The 15,959-nt window shown below is 44.8% G+C and overlaps 1 pseudogene; it reads right to left on the bottom strand.

Moving 5' to 3' along the window:
• Nucleotides 1-3,064: 3,064 nt before the first annotated feature.
• On the bottom strand, nucleotides 3,065-12,736 carry LOC139234803 (sialic acid-binding Ig-like lectin 13; annotated as a pseudogene).
• Nucleotides 12,737-15,959: the final 3,223 nt, after the last annotated feature.

The following is a 15,959-nucleotide window of genomic DNA, read 5'->3' as shown; positions in this document are numbered from 1 at the left end:
ATAGTCTTCTCATCCTTCTTAAATAATGAAGCGACATTTCCAGTCCAAGGAGACAGGAGCGTAGAAAATGAGGGATGGAAGGAGGGAAGGAGTGAAGGAGAGGAGTGGAAGGAAGGATGCAAAAACTAACAGATAATAGAGTGTCGGGATAAATGGGTCATTTTCCACTTGGCAAACTGTAACTAGTGGGGTGCCGCAGGGATTGGTGCTGGGGCCTCAACTATTAACAATCTATATTAGTGACTTGCATGAAGGGACTGAGTGTAATGTAACCAAATTTGCTGATGATACAAAGATGGGTGGGAAAGCAAGGTGTGAGGAGGACACAAAGAATCTGCAAAGGGATATAGACAAGCTAAATGAGTGGGTTAATGTTTGGCAGCTGGAGTATAATGTGGGAAAATGTGAGTTAATCCACTTTGGCAGGAAAAATAAAAAAGCCAATTATTTAAATGGGGAGCGATTATAAAATGCTGCAGTACAGAGGGACCTGGGGGTCCTTGTGCATGAAACACAAAAAGTTAGAATGCAGGTACAGCAAGTAATCAGGAAGGCAAATGGAATCCTGGCTTTTATTGCAAGGGGGATAGAATATAAAAGCAGGGAAGTCCTGCTACAACTGTACAGGGTATTGGTGAGACCACACCTAACTGCGTACAGTTTTTAAGGAGGGATATACTTGCATTGGAGGCAGTTCAGAGAAGGTTCACGAGGTTGAGTGCTGAGATGAAGGGGTTGACTTATGACAAAAGGTTGAGCAGGTTGGGCCTATACTCATTAGAGTTTAGAAGAATGAGTGGTGATCTTATTGAAACATATGAGACTCGGTGGGGGGGGAGGAGGCTCGACATCGTAGATGCAGAGAGGATGTTTCTACTCGTGGGGGAATCTAGAACTAGGGTGTATAGTTTATGAATTTCGTCTCTCAGAGGGTCGTAAATCTGGAATTCTCTGCCCCAGAGAGCTGTGGAGGCTGGGTCATTGAATATATTTAAGGTGGAGATCGACAGATTTTTGAACGATAAGGGAGTCAAGGGTTATGGGGAGCAGGCAGGGAAGTGGAACTGAGCCCGTGATCAGATCAGCCCATGATCTTATTAAATGGCGGAGCAGGCTCGAGGGGCTAAATGGCTGACTCCTGCTCCTATTTCTTATGTTTTTAAGTTCTTATGAAGCAAGTTGGGAAGGAGGGAGAGAGGGAAGGATGCAAGGTAGGAGGGAGGCAATGAAGTACTGTGTGAAGAAAGATAGGAATGAGAGAAGGAGGGACGGCTGGAGAGAAGGGGGTTAGTAATGTAGGCGGGGCCTCAGTTTAAGGTCTCATCCAAACCATGGCACCTCTAACAGTGCATCGTTCCCACAGTACTGCACTGGGTGTCTGGACCTGGATTACAGGCTGCTGGACTTTCCTTCTCCCTTGTACTACACAGATGTCCTGTACGATAGACTTGAGTCCCAAGCCCACATCTCAATAGCATGTAGAAATCTTTAGAAGACATCAATCATTGGAATCTTTCTTAATAAAGTCACAACACCAACAAAGGACGACGTTGGTGCTGGAATTGAATTACATTCATTGCATTACTTACCCGAGGCCCATCCAACTTCTCGCTTGGGGAGTAATTGCTGACACGTGCTGCTTGGGCTGAACGGCTTCTTCCTGTGCTCACTCTGTATTCAATTAGAAATTGTTGATGTATCACTGCGAGTCAAATCAGGAAGTGGGCAACTAATGAGAAAACATCACTTATTTGAAATGAAGGATCATAGTCTTGCGTTGTAAAAAAACTTGTAAGAAAGCATGATGATATTCCAATGTAACATTGGGCAGCCGTTGACAAGGAGTATCGATTCAATGCTCACTCCAGAGGGCGAAGGGGCTCTTCAGCAGGAGCAGGTGCTGCCCAGAACTCCCAGGAGATGTGAGAGACGCGGAATGTGAAAGGGGAGGGAGAGACTGAGGATGAGAGGGAGAGCATAAGGGGAGAAAGGAGAGGGTGAATGAGACATGGAAAGGGGAAGGGAATGAGAGAGACAGGCAGGAGAGTGTTCAATCCAAATTCCAAGACCACGGCTGGGAATAAAACACATCAAAAGCCACTTTGTGGGCTAGCTTCACAATTCACTAAGGCCAATTCACTAAATATATTCAAAAAGGAGTTAGATGAGGTCCTTACTGCTAGGGGGATCAAGGGGTATGGCAAGAAAGCAGGAATGGGGTACTGAAGTTGAATGTTCAGCCATGAACTCATTGAATGGCGGTGCAGGCTAGAAGGGCCGAATGGCCTACTCCTGCACCTATTTTCTATGTTTCTATGTTTTCTATGTTTCTATGTCTTGCCAGGTTCTCTTTATCTGCAAGTTACTGTAACGTACATTTATAAGCATATCATTTAATTCTGGCTCTCAACTTTTGAAAATTTGACCCCTCCTGACCCACTTTATGCACGAAGGATTTGGAGTGGGGCTTGACCCCACAAAGAAAAGAAAAAAAAAGAAAGACTTGCATTCTATAGTACCTTTCCTAACCTCAGGACGTCCCAATGAACTTTATAATCCAGGCCGATACTCCCAGTGCCAGTACTGGGGGAGCATTGCACTGTCAGAGGTGCTGTCTTTCAGATAAGGCATTAAACCAAAGATTTCTCTGCCCTCTCAGGTGGATGTAAAAGAACCAATGGCCACTATTTGGAAGAAGAGCAGGGAGTTGTCCATGGTGTCCTGGGGCCAATATTTTTCCAGCAAGAAACATCACTAAAAATAAATGAACTGATCATTTATTTCATTGCCGTTTGTGGGAGCTTGCTATGCGGCAATTGGTTGGCATGTTTTGCTAGTTTACAACAGTGAGTACACTTCCAAATATTTAATTGGCTGTAAGGAATTTTAGGACATTCTGAGCTCATGAAAGGCATTGTATAAATCATAGAGACATAGAAATTTATGGCACAGAAGGAGGCCATTCAGACCATCGTGTCTGCACCAGAAAATAAATGCAAGTTCTTTCTTTAAGGAGTGAAGATTGAAATAAAGATTTTCATTTAAAAAAGTTAAACCTTTACTCTTACTTTTTCACACACTTCAAGATTAAGAATCCAGCCAGTTCAACACAAAATGATTCCAGCAGCAATGAATCCTACTTTCCACACATTGGAGTCTCTACCTGTAAAACAGCCGTTAATTACTGCAGTACAGTTTTAGAATGGTGCTCCGATGTACTTATACTTATTCTGAAATTGAGAAGTGATATCTTTATGTTATATCTATATATTTAACATCTATGTATTTAAGATATCTTAATGTAAACCACATTCCCAATCACCCTCCGAGGTCACTTTCTGTTTGGTTGTCTCACTGAGGAATCCAGGAACAGCAATAATCATGAGCGATTTTAACCTTCACATTGATTAGACAAAGCAAATTGGCCAGGGTAGCCTTGAGAAAGAGTTCATAGAGTGTATCCGAGATAGTTTCCTTGAACTGTACGTTGCGGAACCAACAAGGGAGCAGGTTATCTTAGATCTGGTACTGTGTAATGAGGCAGGATTAATAAACAATCTCCTAATAAAGGATCTTCTAGGAATGAGTGACCATAACATGCTTGAATTTCAAATTCAGTTGGAGGATGAGAAAGTTGGATCTCTAATCTGTGTCCTAAGCTTAAATAAAGGAGACTACAAAGGTATGAGGGCAGAATTGGGAAAAGTGGATTGGGAAAATAATTACAGAGTGGGACGGTTGATGAGCAGTGGCAGTCAGTTAACGAGATATTTCATAACTCACAAAAAAAATCTCCCAATGAGAAGGAAAGGCTGTAAGACAAGGAATAACCATCCGTGGCTAACTAAGGAAATAAGGAATACTATCAAATTGAAAACAAGGGCATACAATGTGGCCAAGACTAGTGGGAGGCCAGGGGATTGGGAACATTTCAAAAGCCAGCAAAGAATGACTAAAACAATAATAAAGAGAGGGAAAATAGATTATGAAATATAAAAACATATAGTAAGAGTTTCTACAGGTACATAAAAAGGAAAAGAGTGGCTAAAGTAAATGTTGGTCCCCTAGAGGATGAGACTGGGGAATTAATAATGGGGAACAGGAAAATAGCAGAGACTTTGAACAAATGTTTTGTATCAGTCTTCACAGCAGAAGATACTAAAAACATCCCAATAGGTGATAATCATGGGGCGATAGGGAGGGAGGAACTAAATGCAAACACTATCATTAAAGAAATAGTACTCGGTAAAATAATGGGACTAAAGGTGGACAAGTCCCCTGGACCTGATGGCTTACATCCCAGGGTCTTAAAAGGAGTGGCTGCAGAGATAGTGGATGCATTGGTTGTAATCTACTAAAATTCCCTGGATTCTGGGGAGGTCCCAGTGGATTGGAAAACTGCAAATGTAAAGCCCTTATTTAAAAAAAGAGGCAGACAGAAAGCAGGAAACTATAGACCAGTTAGCTTAACATCTGTTATTGGAAAAATGCTGGAGTCCATTATTAACGAAGCAGTAGCAGGACATTTGAAAAAGCAAAATTCAATCAAGTAGAGTCAACATGGTTTTATGAAAGGGAAATCATGTTTGACAAATTTGCTGGAATTCTTCGAGGATGTAATGAGTAGAGTGGATAAGGGGGAACCATTGGATGTGGTGTATTTGGATTTCCAGAGGGCATTCGATAAGGTGTCACATAAAAGGTTACTGCACAAGATAAAAGTTCACGGGGTTGGGGTAATATATTAGCATGGATAGAGGATTGGATAACTAACAGAAAACAGAGCGTCGGAATAAATGGGTCATTTTCCAGTTGGCAAACAGTCACTAGTGGGGTGCCGCAGGGATCAGTGCTGGGGCCTCAATTATTTACAATATATATTAATGATTTGGATGAAGGGATTGCGTGTAATGTAGCCAAGTTTGCTGATAATACAAAGATGTGTGGGAGGACACAAAACATCTCCAAAGGATACAGACAGGCTAAGTTAGTGGGCAACAATTTGGCAGATGGTGTATAATGCAGGAAAATATGAGGTTATCCACTTTGGCAGAAAAAATAGAAAAGCAGATTATAATTTAAATGGAGAAAAATTGCAGAGGGACCTGGGGGTCCTTGTACATGAAACACAAAAAGTTAGTATGCAGATACAGAAAGTAATCAGGAAGGCAAATGGAATGTGGGCCTTTATTGCAAGGGGGATAGAGTATAAAAGCAAGGAAGTCCTGCTACAACTGTACAGGGTATTGGTGAGGTCACACCTGGAGTACTGCGTACAGTTTTGGTCTCCGTATTTAAGAAAGGATACACTTGCATTGGAGGCTGTTCAGAAAAGGTTCACAGGTTGATTCCGGAGATCAGGGGGTTGACTTATGAAGAATGAGAGGTGATCTTATTGAAACATATAAGATTATGAGGGGACTCGACAAGGTGGATGCAGAGAGGATGTCTAAACCCGTCAGAATATACAAGCCTAGTTGATCCAGTCTTTCTTGATATGTCAGTCCCACCATCCCGGGAATCAGTCTGGTGAACCTTCGCTGCACTCCCTCAATAGCAAGAACGTCCTTCCTCAAGTTAGGAGACCAAAACTGTACACAATACTCCAGGTGTGGCCTCACCAAGGCCCTGTACAACTGTAGCAACACCTCCCCACCCCTGTACTCAAATCCCCTCGCTATGAAGGCCAACATGCCATTTGCTTTCTTAACCGCCTGCTGTACCTGCATGCCAACCTTCAATGACTGATGTACCATGACACCCAGGTCTCGTTGCACCTCTCCTTTTCCTAATCTGTCACCATTCAGATAATAGTCTGTTTCTCTGTTTTTACCACCAAAGTGGATAACCTCACATTTATCCACATTATACTTCATCTGCCATGCATTTGTCCATTCACCTAACCTATCCAAGTCACTCTGCAGCCTCATAGCATCCTCCTCGCAGCTCACACTGCCACCCAACTTAGTGTCATCCGCAAATTTGGAGATACTACATTTAAACCCCTTGTCTAAATCATTAATGTACAATGTAAACAGCTGGGGCCCCAGCACAGAACCTTGCGGTACCACACCAGTCACTGCCTGCCATTCTGAAAAGTACCCATTTACTCCTACTCTTTGCTTCCTGTCTGCCTAACCAGTTCTCAATCCACGTCAGCACACTACGCCTAATCCCATGTCCCATTTGCACATTAATCTCTTGTGTGGGACCTTGTCGAAAGCCTTCTGAAAGTCCAAATACACCACATCACCTGGTTCTCCCTTGTCCACTCTACTGGAAACATCCTCAAAAAATTCCAGAAGATTTGTCAAGCATGATTTCCCTTTCACAAATCCATGCTGACTTGGACCTATCATGTCACCTCTTTCCAAATGCGCTGCTATGACATCCTTAACAATTGATTTAATCATTTTACCCACTACCGATGTCAGGCTGACCGGTCTGTAATTCCCTGTTTTCTCTCTCCCTCCTTTTTTAAAAAGTGGGGTTACATTGGCTACCCTCCACTCCATAGGAACTGATCCAGAGTCTATGGAATGTTGGAAAATGACTGTCAATGTATCCGCAATTTCCAAGGTCACCTCCTTAAGTACTCTGGGATGCAGACCATCAGGCCCTGGGAATTTATCGGCCTTCAGTCCCATCAATTTCCCCAACACAATTTCCCGACTAATAAGGATTTCCCTCAGTTCCTCCTTCTTACTAGACCCTCTGACCCCTTTTATATCCGGAAGGTTGTTTGTGTCCTCCTTAGTGAATACCGAACCAAAGTACTTGTTCAATTGGTCTGCCCTTTCTTTGCTCCCAGTTATGACTTACCCTGATTCTGACTGCAGGGAACCTACATTTGTCTTTACTAACCTTTTTCTCTTTACATATCTATAGAAGCTTTTGCAGTCCATTTTAATGTGCCCTGCAAGCTTCCTCTCGTACTCTATTTTCCCTGCCCTAATCAGTACTGAGGGAGCGCCGCACTGTTGGAGGGGCAGTACTGATGGAGTGCTGCACTGTCGGAGGGGCGGTACTGAGGGAGTGCTGCACTATCAGAATGGCAGTACTGAGGGAATGCTGCACTATCAGAATGGCAGTACTGAGGGAAGACTGCACTGTCGGAATGGCAGTACTGAGGGAATGCCGCACTCTCGGAGGGGCAGTACTGAGGGAGCACTGCACTGTTGGAGGGGCAGTACTGAGGGAGTGCTGCACTGTTGGAGGGGCAATACGGAGGGTGCGCCGCACTGTCAGAGGGGTAGTAATGAGGGAGTGCTGCACTGTCGGAGGGGCAGTACTGAGGGAGTGCAGCACTGTTGGAGGGGCAGTACTGAGGGATCGCCGCACTGTCGGAGGGGCAGTACTGAGGAAGCGCCGCACTGTCAGAGGGGCAGTACTGAGGGAACGTCGCACTGTCGGAGGGGCAGTACTAGTGGAACACTGCATGAGAGATTAAACCGAGGCTCTATCTGCCCTCTCAGGTGCATGTTACAGATCCCATGACACTATTCAAAAAAGAGTTCTGTCCAGTGTCCTGGCCAATATTTTTCAGTAAAAAGATAGATGATGTGGTCACAACCACATTGCTGTATGTAGGATGTTGCTGTGCACAAAGTAGACTATAACAGGTAATTTGAATAAAGGATGTCATACTTACTTTGCACAGTTAGTGTGGGGGTCTGCTCGGATGAAAGAGATGAATAATTGACTCTGCAGGTGAGAGTTTATCCTTTGTGATTGAGTGATGGGATCAGGGTCAGAACAGAAGTCAATGTCAGAGTGACTCTGTGCTGCTTTACACTGTTTGAGACTGACTCAGGTATGTCAGCGGCAGTGACCCAGGTTAAGACAGGTGCTGTTCCATTGCATATGGTGTTGGAGGTGCAACTTATGTCCACATGCTTTCCGGCAATAATTCCAGCAGGGAATATCGTGGGTTTATCTGTGAAAACTAACGCACAGAGACAGGATCCTTTTAGATAAATATAACGTGAAGCATCAGTTCAAATAGAAATCACAGTCCCGTGAGAGAAAGTACTTCTTCAAGGACCATACCAAAACTGAGAGGTTACAGCGATCAGGAAAGGCTGAACAGATGCGGGCTCTTTTCTCGAGAAAGAGGAAGCTGAGGGGTGGCCTGATAGGGCAGTCGTCGTTTCACTTGTGAGGGAGACCAAAACTAGGGGCCATAAATATAGGATAGTCACTGATAAATTCAATAGGAAATTCAGGAGAAACATCTTTTCCAAGGGAGTGGAGATAATGTTATTTCTTTATTCATTCACAGGATGTGGGCATCACAGGCAAGGTCAGAATTGATTGCCCTGAGAAGGTAGTGGTGAGCCGTCTTCTTGAACCGCTGCAGTCCGTGTGGTGAAGGTGCTCCCACAGTGCTGTTAGGGAGGGAGTTCCAGGATTGTGAACCAGTGACAATGAAGGAACAGCGATATATTTCTAAGTCAGGATGGTGTGTGACTTGTAGAGGAACTTGGAGGTGCTAGTGTTCCCATGCACCCGCTGCCCTTGTTCTTGCAGTTGGTAGACGTGTAGGTTATGGGTTTGGGAGGTTATGCAGAAGAAGTCCTGGTGAGTTATTGCAGTGCATCTCGCTACAATGTGTAACTCACTACGTGCTGCAAGGAGAAGTGGTGCGAATTGCCCAGATATATTGAAGGAGAAACTAGATAAGCACACGAGAGAGAAAGGAATAGAAGGTTTGAATGAGGGGGGAGGAGGATCATGTGGAGCATAAACACCTGCATCGATCATTTGGGCTGAATGGCTAGTTTGGGTGCTGCAGCCTCTGAGTAACTCTGAATAACTCTGTAACTATGTAAAAGAAATTATTCTCCGATTTTAAGTCTGTCACAGTGCTTAATGCACTCTCCCTTCGAGACCCTTGAATTGACAATACTGGGTGGGCATGGAGGAGCAGCTCACAGCTCAGGGAGCACTGGCCCATCACTCTCTCAGAGATCTGGTCACTGACCTTGATGCACTTTGTGGGAGCTTGCTGTGCGTGAATTGGTTTCCGTGTTTCCTACATTACAACAGTGAATACATTTCATAAAGTACTTCATTGGCTGTGAAATACTTTGGGAGGGCTTGAGGTCATGAAAGGTGCGACAGAAATGCCCCCTCTTTCTTTTGTCTATGTCAGACTTTTAAACACGATTAGAGAGATAGACGGTTGTCGATAACCTGTTAACATTGACGGACACAGTCAAGACATTTAATCAATTAGAGGCTGCTTTGGGACTGAACTAGAAGGTAGCACAACATTACTGATGATCAGTCGTGGTGTTCTAATAATCTGCCTTTATCATTAATATAAATTTGCCAGTTTATGCAAGTTCCCATTGACTGTTGAATGTCAATGTTGAGTAGACATTAAACACAGCGCTTACCAGAAACATGAAGCCATGTTACAGGGAAGTCGTTAAACTTATCAGTTTGCAAATTCTATTCTGAAAAGATAAGGTCCTGAATCTTCCTGTGTGATGTTGTTTATAATCAGGGAACAGTTGCCATCTTTCAGGTCTCCAGACAGCCGGGTCCGATGGTGTAACCTTTCTGACTCGTGATTGCGATACTCGGAGTGAAAGGCAGCAAACGATAATGTCCATTCCTTGTTCTTAAACCAGAATCCACCTCACGGTTGGTTTGCCAGCAGCGATGGATAACTGTGATATGGAATCTGCACACACAAACGTTCCTGTGCTGTCACATCTCGTGGAGTGTCGACTTTCCACTCTTGGGACAATACAGCTGAGGAGAAAAATATCAATATTTAGCACTGGATGGCTTGTCGATCCACTGGACTCACTATCCACCCTCTCCATCACTGGCGTACAGTGGCTGCAGTGTGTACCATCTACAGGACAACCCGAGAACTCCCCAAGGTTACACTGATGGCACGTCCCTCCCCTGTGACCTCCGTCACCCAGAAGGATACGAGCAGCAATGTGATGGGATGCCCATGACCTCCAGGTCACACAACATCCTACCTTGGACATTTATCACTATTGCTGCATCTTCGCTGGGTCAGTATCCTGGAGTTCTCTACCTAAAACCATTGTAGGAGCACCTTCAGCACAAGGACTGCAGCAGTACATGGAGAAGGCCCACCACCTTCATCTTCTTAGGGCAACTCGGGATGGGCGAGTATATTACATCTACTACATGACCTTATCTACTCCTTTTGTTACTTCTTCAAATAATTTAATAAGTTTGGTCAAGCAAGATCTTCCCATTTGAAATGCATTCTTTATTATATTTTCAGTTTCTAGATGTATTTCTATTACATCTTTGAGTAAAGATTCCATTATCTTTCCCACCCCGGATGTTAAATTAACTGGGCTATAGTTCCCTGGACTTGTTCTATATCCCTTTTTAAATATAGGAACAACATTAGCTGTCCGCCAATCCTCTAGCACTGTTCCCGTTTCTAATCAATGTATTATATAAAATAGTGTCTCCACTGTCTGTCCAAGCTGATTTTAGTATGCGCGGATACTATCTGGATCATGTGTTTATACTCTGAGTCTCACTGTTTTAACAATTATCAATTAGTCTTGATAACTTTTTGATCTATTTTTCAATGTCATGCCCACCCCGTTAGTCTCGCTGCTAAATACTGAGGCAAAATAATCCAAAAATGAATATAAAACACTATATATCATAGAATCATAGAAACTTACGGCACAGAAGGTCATTGTGTCTGTGCCAGCTGAAAGAGCTATCCAGCCTAATCCCACTTTCCAGCCCATGTTCTGAGGTTGTAGAGGAGTATTGGGGAGGAAGGGTTGGGCAATCAGGATTATAGTGACCCCACATGTCGGACAGATTCAGTCACATTGCCCGTGGATGCCATGCCCACCTGTGTTCATGCCTTTTCCTCAGCGCGCAATGTTTCTGTATGTGAAGGCAACTTTTGACCCAACAGGTAACTCCATCAACCCAACGGATGGAAAGGAGTCCTGGACATGGGAGTGGACAAGTTCATTCTCTGTTGGCTCAAGGACCTCAGGACCCTGTTTAGTGAAGCAATCCTTCCACCCAACACAATGCCTAAAAGATGCACCAATTGAGTATATTCTATACTGATTGAAAAGGAACAATGGATTAGGATCTGTCAGAACTCATGGCATGATCACCATCATGAATCACTAATTAGCCCAACCTTCCTGTTTGCTCTTCATCCCATCTGATTGGCTAAGCTGATTCAGTCTACTTGGCGAATATTGGATCCTCGTTGTCTAAGGGATGATTTTAGATTCAAAATCAATGTTGTTTTAGGTTGATTCCAAACAGCATTGTAGGGTGGCAGGCAAGAGGGATTCAATCACAAAAGGTTGGATTGTGCAAAGCAAATGGAGATGGTAATGGGACAAGTAAAGAAACATGTTCTATCCCATCAGACCTTCCCTTTCGTTCTTTCCTCCCCATCTCCTTTCTTTGCCCGTGCACTTGCTTAAAATCTGGTATATCGCTAACTTTTTCCAGTTGTGATGAAAGGTTATCGACCCGAAACTTGAAATCTGTTTCTCTCCCCACAAATGCTGCCTGACCTGCTGAGTCTTTAACATTTTCTTTTTTAAATTGCTGATAGTGTACTTAATGCATAGAATCATAGGATCTCATAACACAGAGGAGGCACTCAGCCCAGAGTGCCTGTGCTGGCTCTGTGAATGAGCGACCTGTTAGCCCCCCTCCACCACTCTTTTCCCATAGTCCTGCAAATATTTTACCTTCAAGTATTGATCCGATTCCCCTTTGTATGTTACGGTTGACTCTGCTTCCACCACCCTTTCAGGCAGCGGATCCCAGATCTCAACAACTTACAGCGAAATAAAAATTCTCCTCGCTCCTTGGTTTGGAGCCTGATCATCAGTGAGCAGTCAGCCTAAACATTATAACACACAGTGAGATGTTTGATCTGGAATACTTTTGTAGGGCTATGAGGAAAGAGGGGGCTTTGGGACTAATTTGACAGGCACGATGGGCTGACTGGTCTCCTTCTATGCTGTAAAATTCTATGATTCTATCAAATTTAACTGCACAGCAGATCAGAGGCAAAGAGAGAAATTTTGTATTTATGACACTTTTATAGACTTCCTGGCTTATCTGCTTTTTATTTTTAGCATACGTTGCACCCTTATCATGGCTGCTATCATGGCGAGAATGGACAGGAAAGGTGAGGGCTGAACAGCCTGTGCATTCGCAGTACTGCTGTGTTGTGGTCATGGTGACTTCACACTAAATTTAGGATCTCTGTGCTGAACTAATTCTGGCCTCTTGTCCAACCCCGAGCATTAGGAATGAAATTCTAGAGCTTAGGAACGAGATGGCTGAAGGCATGGCCACCATTGGTGGAACGATTAAATCGGGGAGGTACAAAAGGCCAGAGTTGGAGAAGCACAGAGATCTCAGAGGGTTGTGGGGCTGGAGGAGGTTACAGAGATAGTGAGGGGCGAGGCCATGAGGGGATTTAAACACAAGGGTGAGCATTTTCAATTTGAGGCATTACTGGACCGGGAGTCAATGTAGTTCAGCGAGCACAGGGGTGATGGTTGAACGGAACTTGGTGCGAGTTAGGACACTGGGTCACTGCTGAATTTGATCCCCAATCATAGCTCAATAAGATTGATCTTGTGCAAAGACTATTAACCATAACTATGGCCGAGCTGACAATGATATTATCTTGGAGAAGTGACAGGAGGAAGTAGGATTTCATGATCATAGTCTGCTCCCAGATGTTTCATCAACTTCTCACTGTCAAGGTCTGAAACAGAAAGGAGTTCATGAGGCCGAGAGGGACGAAATTCACCTCCGCCCGAAATGACACACACCTACCATTTTTGAAGTCTTCTGGCTGCCACAGAGGAGATATTCAGCTCCCCGACTTTTTTTTCCAAGCAGGGCGGAAATGGGGGCAGAGCGGGGTGGGCATCACTAGCGGTGTGGAAGTCTCCACCGCTGTCAGTCATCAGCGCCGTATCGATGACTTCATCACGTTGGCGCATCACAACGTCCCTCCCCTTCAGTTAAAGGGGAGGGCCGCTGCGAGCTCTGTCTCTATTTCAGTTAGGGCCACTGGGCCAACAGGGAGGGTTTCGGCTGGGCCAGTGGCCTGGCGCTCAGAAAGTGGTGCCAGGCTGCCTGTTCACGGCCTGGCCTAACCTGGGGGCTTAATTGTCAGCCCGACCTGGCAGTCGGCAGTGCCACCTCTCCTTTACAGTTGGCCGCACCCCCAATCAACAAGACCCAACAGGGAACGCACAGACACAAAAAGCTGTCGGGGTACCGAGCGTGGCTGGGAGACTTCAGCAGGTGAATTTCTCTCGGGACGTCTCCGTTGCAAGGCGCGCCCTGATGACGTCCTTAAGATGCATCTCCAGGAGCGGGGCAGATGGTCACACTGCAGCAAAAAGCCCCGAGGTATATTGAGCGAGCATCGGCCAGGTCACCGTTAGTCATCGGCCATTTGGCATTGCCCCATGTCATCTGTTTTCAGGCAGTCAGTGGCCTTATTGGGAGGCTGAATTTCAGCCCTCTCACCTCTTGCCTGACAGCTTGAAACAGCTTTTAGACAATTAGCCCAGCTTTCCCATCATGCATTACGGTTACAGCTGTGTCTTAACAAAGCAAGTAATAACACGATGTCCGTAACGCAGAGATATTGTTAAAACAGCCTTATATGTCCCTATCAAACCCTACAGAATGGCCTTCTCCTGTTCCTATGTAACAGGCTCTTCCTGTTCCTATCAGACAACTGAAGTTCTGCCCAAAGCCAGGTATTTCGAACCAATTCAAAGTTTGCAGTATGTTCAATGCGGAAGTAGACAACAGAACTCAGCAACAGCTGAAACCACAACAGCCCTTGTTGTTAGATGTTCTTCAGAATTATCTCACTGTGCTAATTTCCCACATTGTAAAATCCCTCACTCATCTAATTTGACATCCTTGCCTCCAACCAGTGAGGCTCCTTGTCTCTGCTGGAACCTCCGAACATCTGCCTCCCAGTGCACTTCCAGATCACTTAAAAGCAAGTGGCCAGATCGGGAGCAAAGCACCAGGTAGGGACTAAAGCTCTTAGTATTCTGTTTCAGAAATATTGCTTAACCTCACCCAATCTTAAAGGACAAGGCAGCAGGCACGTGGGAATACCATGACCTCCAAGTTGCCCCCTGAGTCACAAACACCATCCCGACTTGGAGATACATCGGCCGTTCCTTCATCATCGTCGGCTCAAAATCCCAGAACTCGCGATCTAACAGCACTCGCGATCTAATGGCACCACATGGACTGCACTGGTTCAATAACAATGCTCGCCACCACCATCTCAAGGGCAATTAGGGATGGGCAATAAAAGCCGGCCTTGCCAGCGATGCCCACATTCCAAGAATGAGTTAAAAGTAGAGTGAACCCAAGGTTGATTGCTATTGTGAATTATTCTGAGGCATACACTCACTCTCTCACACTCTGACACTCTCACACATTCTCACAAACACTCAGACACACACACCTGCTCTTATTCTCGCACTCACATGTGCACTCACACACACTCACGCTCACACTCACAAACACACACACACACCACACATTCACTCTCACACTCACAGACATACTCACTCCCTCACACACAAAGACACTCATGCACACACACTCTAACACAAACAGATACACGCACTCACTCACTCCCACACACACAAATCAACTGACTCCCTTGCTCACACACATATACACACACTCACTGACACACTGTCACACACACATTTACTGACACGCTGACACACATACACTCACTGACACACTGACACACACACTCACTGACATACACACTCATTGACACACAGACACTCAGACACACAGACACACACACTCACACAGTGACACTCACTCACAGACACACACATACTCACAGACAGACAGATACACACAGACACACACTCACACACACTCACACAGTGACACTCACTCACTGACACACACACTCTCAGACACACACTCACACACACTCAATCACCCACACGCATTCACGTACACGCTCATATGAACTAAATGTTTTCTTGCAATCTGAAAAGGTTGTGAGTTGTAGGTAATGAAGGCGCTAGTAATTTACAAGATGTACGGAGCTCTGCAATTCACACCATGATCTGATGTGTTGGTGTTCTGATAGGCCAAACATCTTCTGCAATGTAATGTTACTGCTAGCTCTTATATCTCTTCTGCTCTATATTGGGCAATGTTGCTCTCAATGTATTACATATACGTCGGGACTGTGAGTTAATCCTGGGAACTTTCCATGGATTCAATTGATTATTTTCTGCTTGTTTTGGCTCTTCTGTGCCCTATTTGACCCTGATCTGAGCTTCCGACCCCGCTATCCTCTCCATCATCAAGACAGCCTACTTCCACCTCCACAACATCGGCCATCTCCACCTCTGCCTCAGCTCTTCTGCTGCTGAAACCCTCATCCATGCCATGGTTGCCTCCAGACTGGTCTGTTCCAATGCTCTCCTGACCACCATCCTATCTTCCACCCTTCATAAACTTCAGCTTATCCAAAACTCTGCTGCCCACATCCTAACTCGCGCCAAGTCGTGTTCCCCCATCACCCTGTGCTCGCTGACCTACGTTGGGGCCCGGTCTGGCAATGGCGCGATTTTAAAATTCTCATCCTTGTTTAAATAGACAGGTGAACTATGTGAAGTAATGAAAAAATGACATCTCTACAAACTGGGAGCATGCAGGATAATTGGAGCACTACTTGAAAAGGGACAAGCTTATCTATTAACATTTTATCCATTAGGTGTTATTTTGTTTAAAGGGATGTTCCAAATTTATTACACCCTTTACAACACCGTGTTTGTGTGTGCGTGTGTGTGTGTGTGAGTGTGCGCGTGTATGGGTGAGTGTGTGTGTGTGAGAATGTGTGAGTGTGTGCGTGTGTGTGTGTGAGT

The sequence above is a fragment of the Pristiophorus japonicus genome, chromosome 22, assembly GCF_044704955.1.
Source record: "Pristiophorus japonicus isolate sPriJap1 chromosome 22, sPriJap1.hap1, whole genome shotgun sequence".
Classification (NCBI taxonomy): Eukaryota; Metazoa; Chordata; class Chondrichthyes; family Pristiophoridae; genus Pristiophorus; species Pristiophorus japonicus.
The sequence above is the reverse complement of the archived record's forward strand: the minus strand, read 5'-3'. Positions and strand labels throughout refer to the sequence as shown.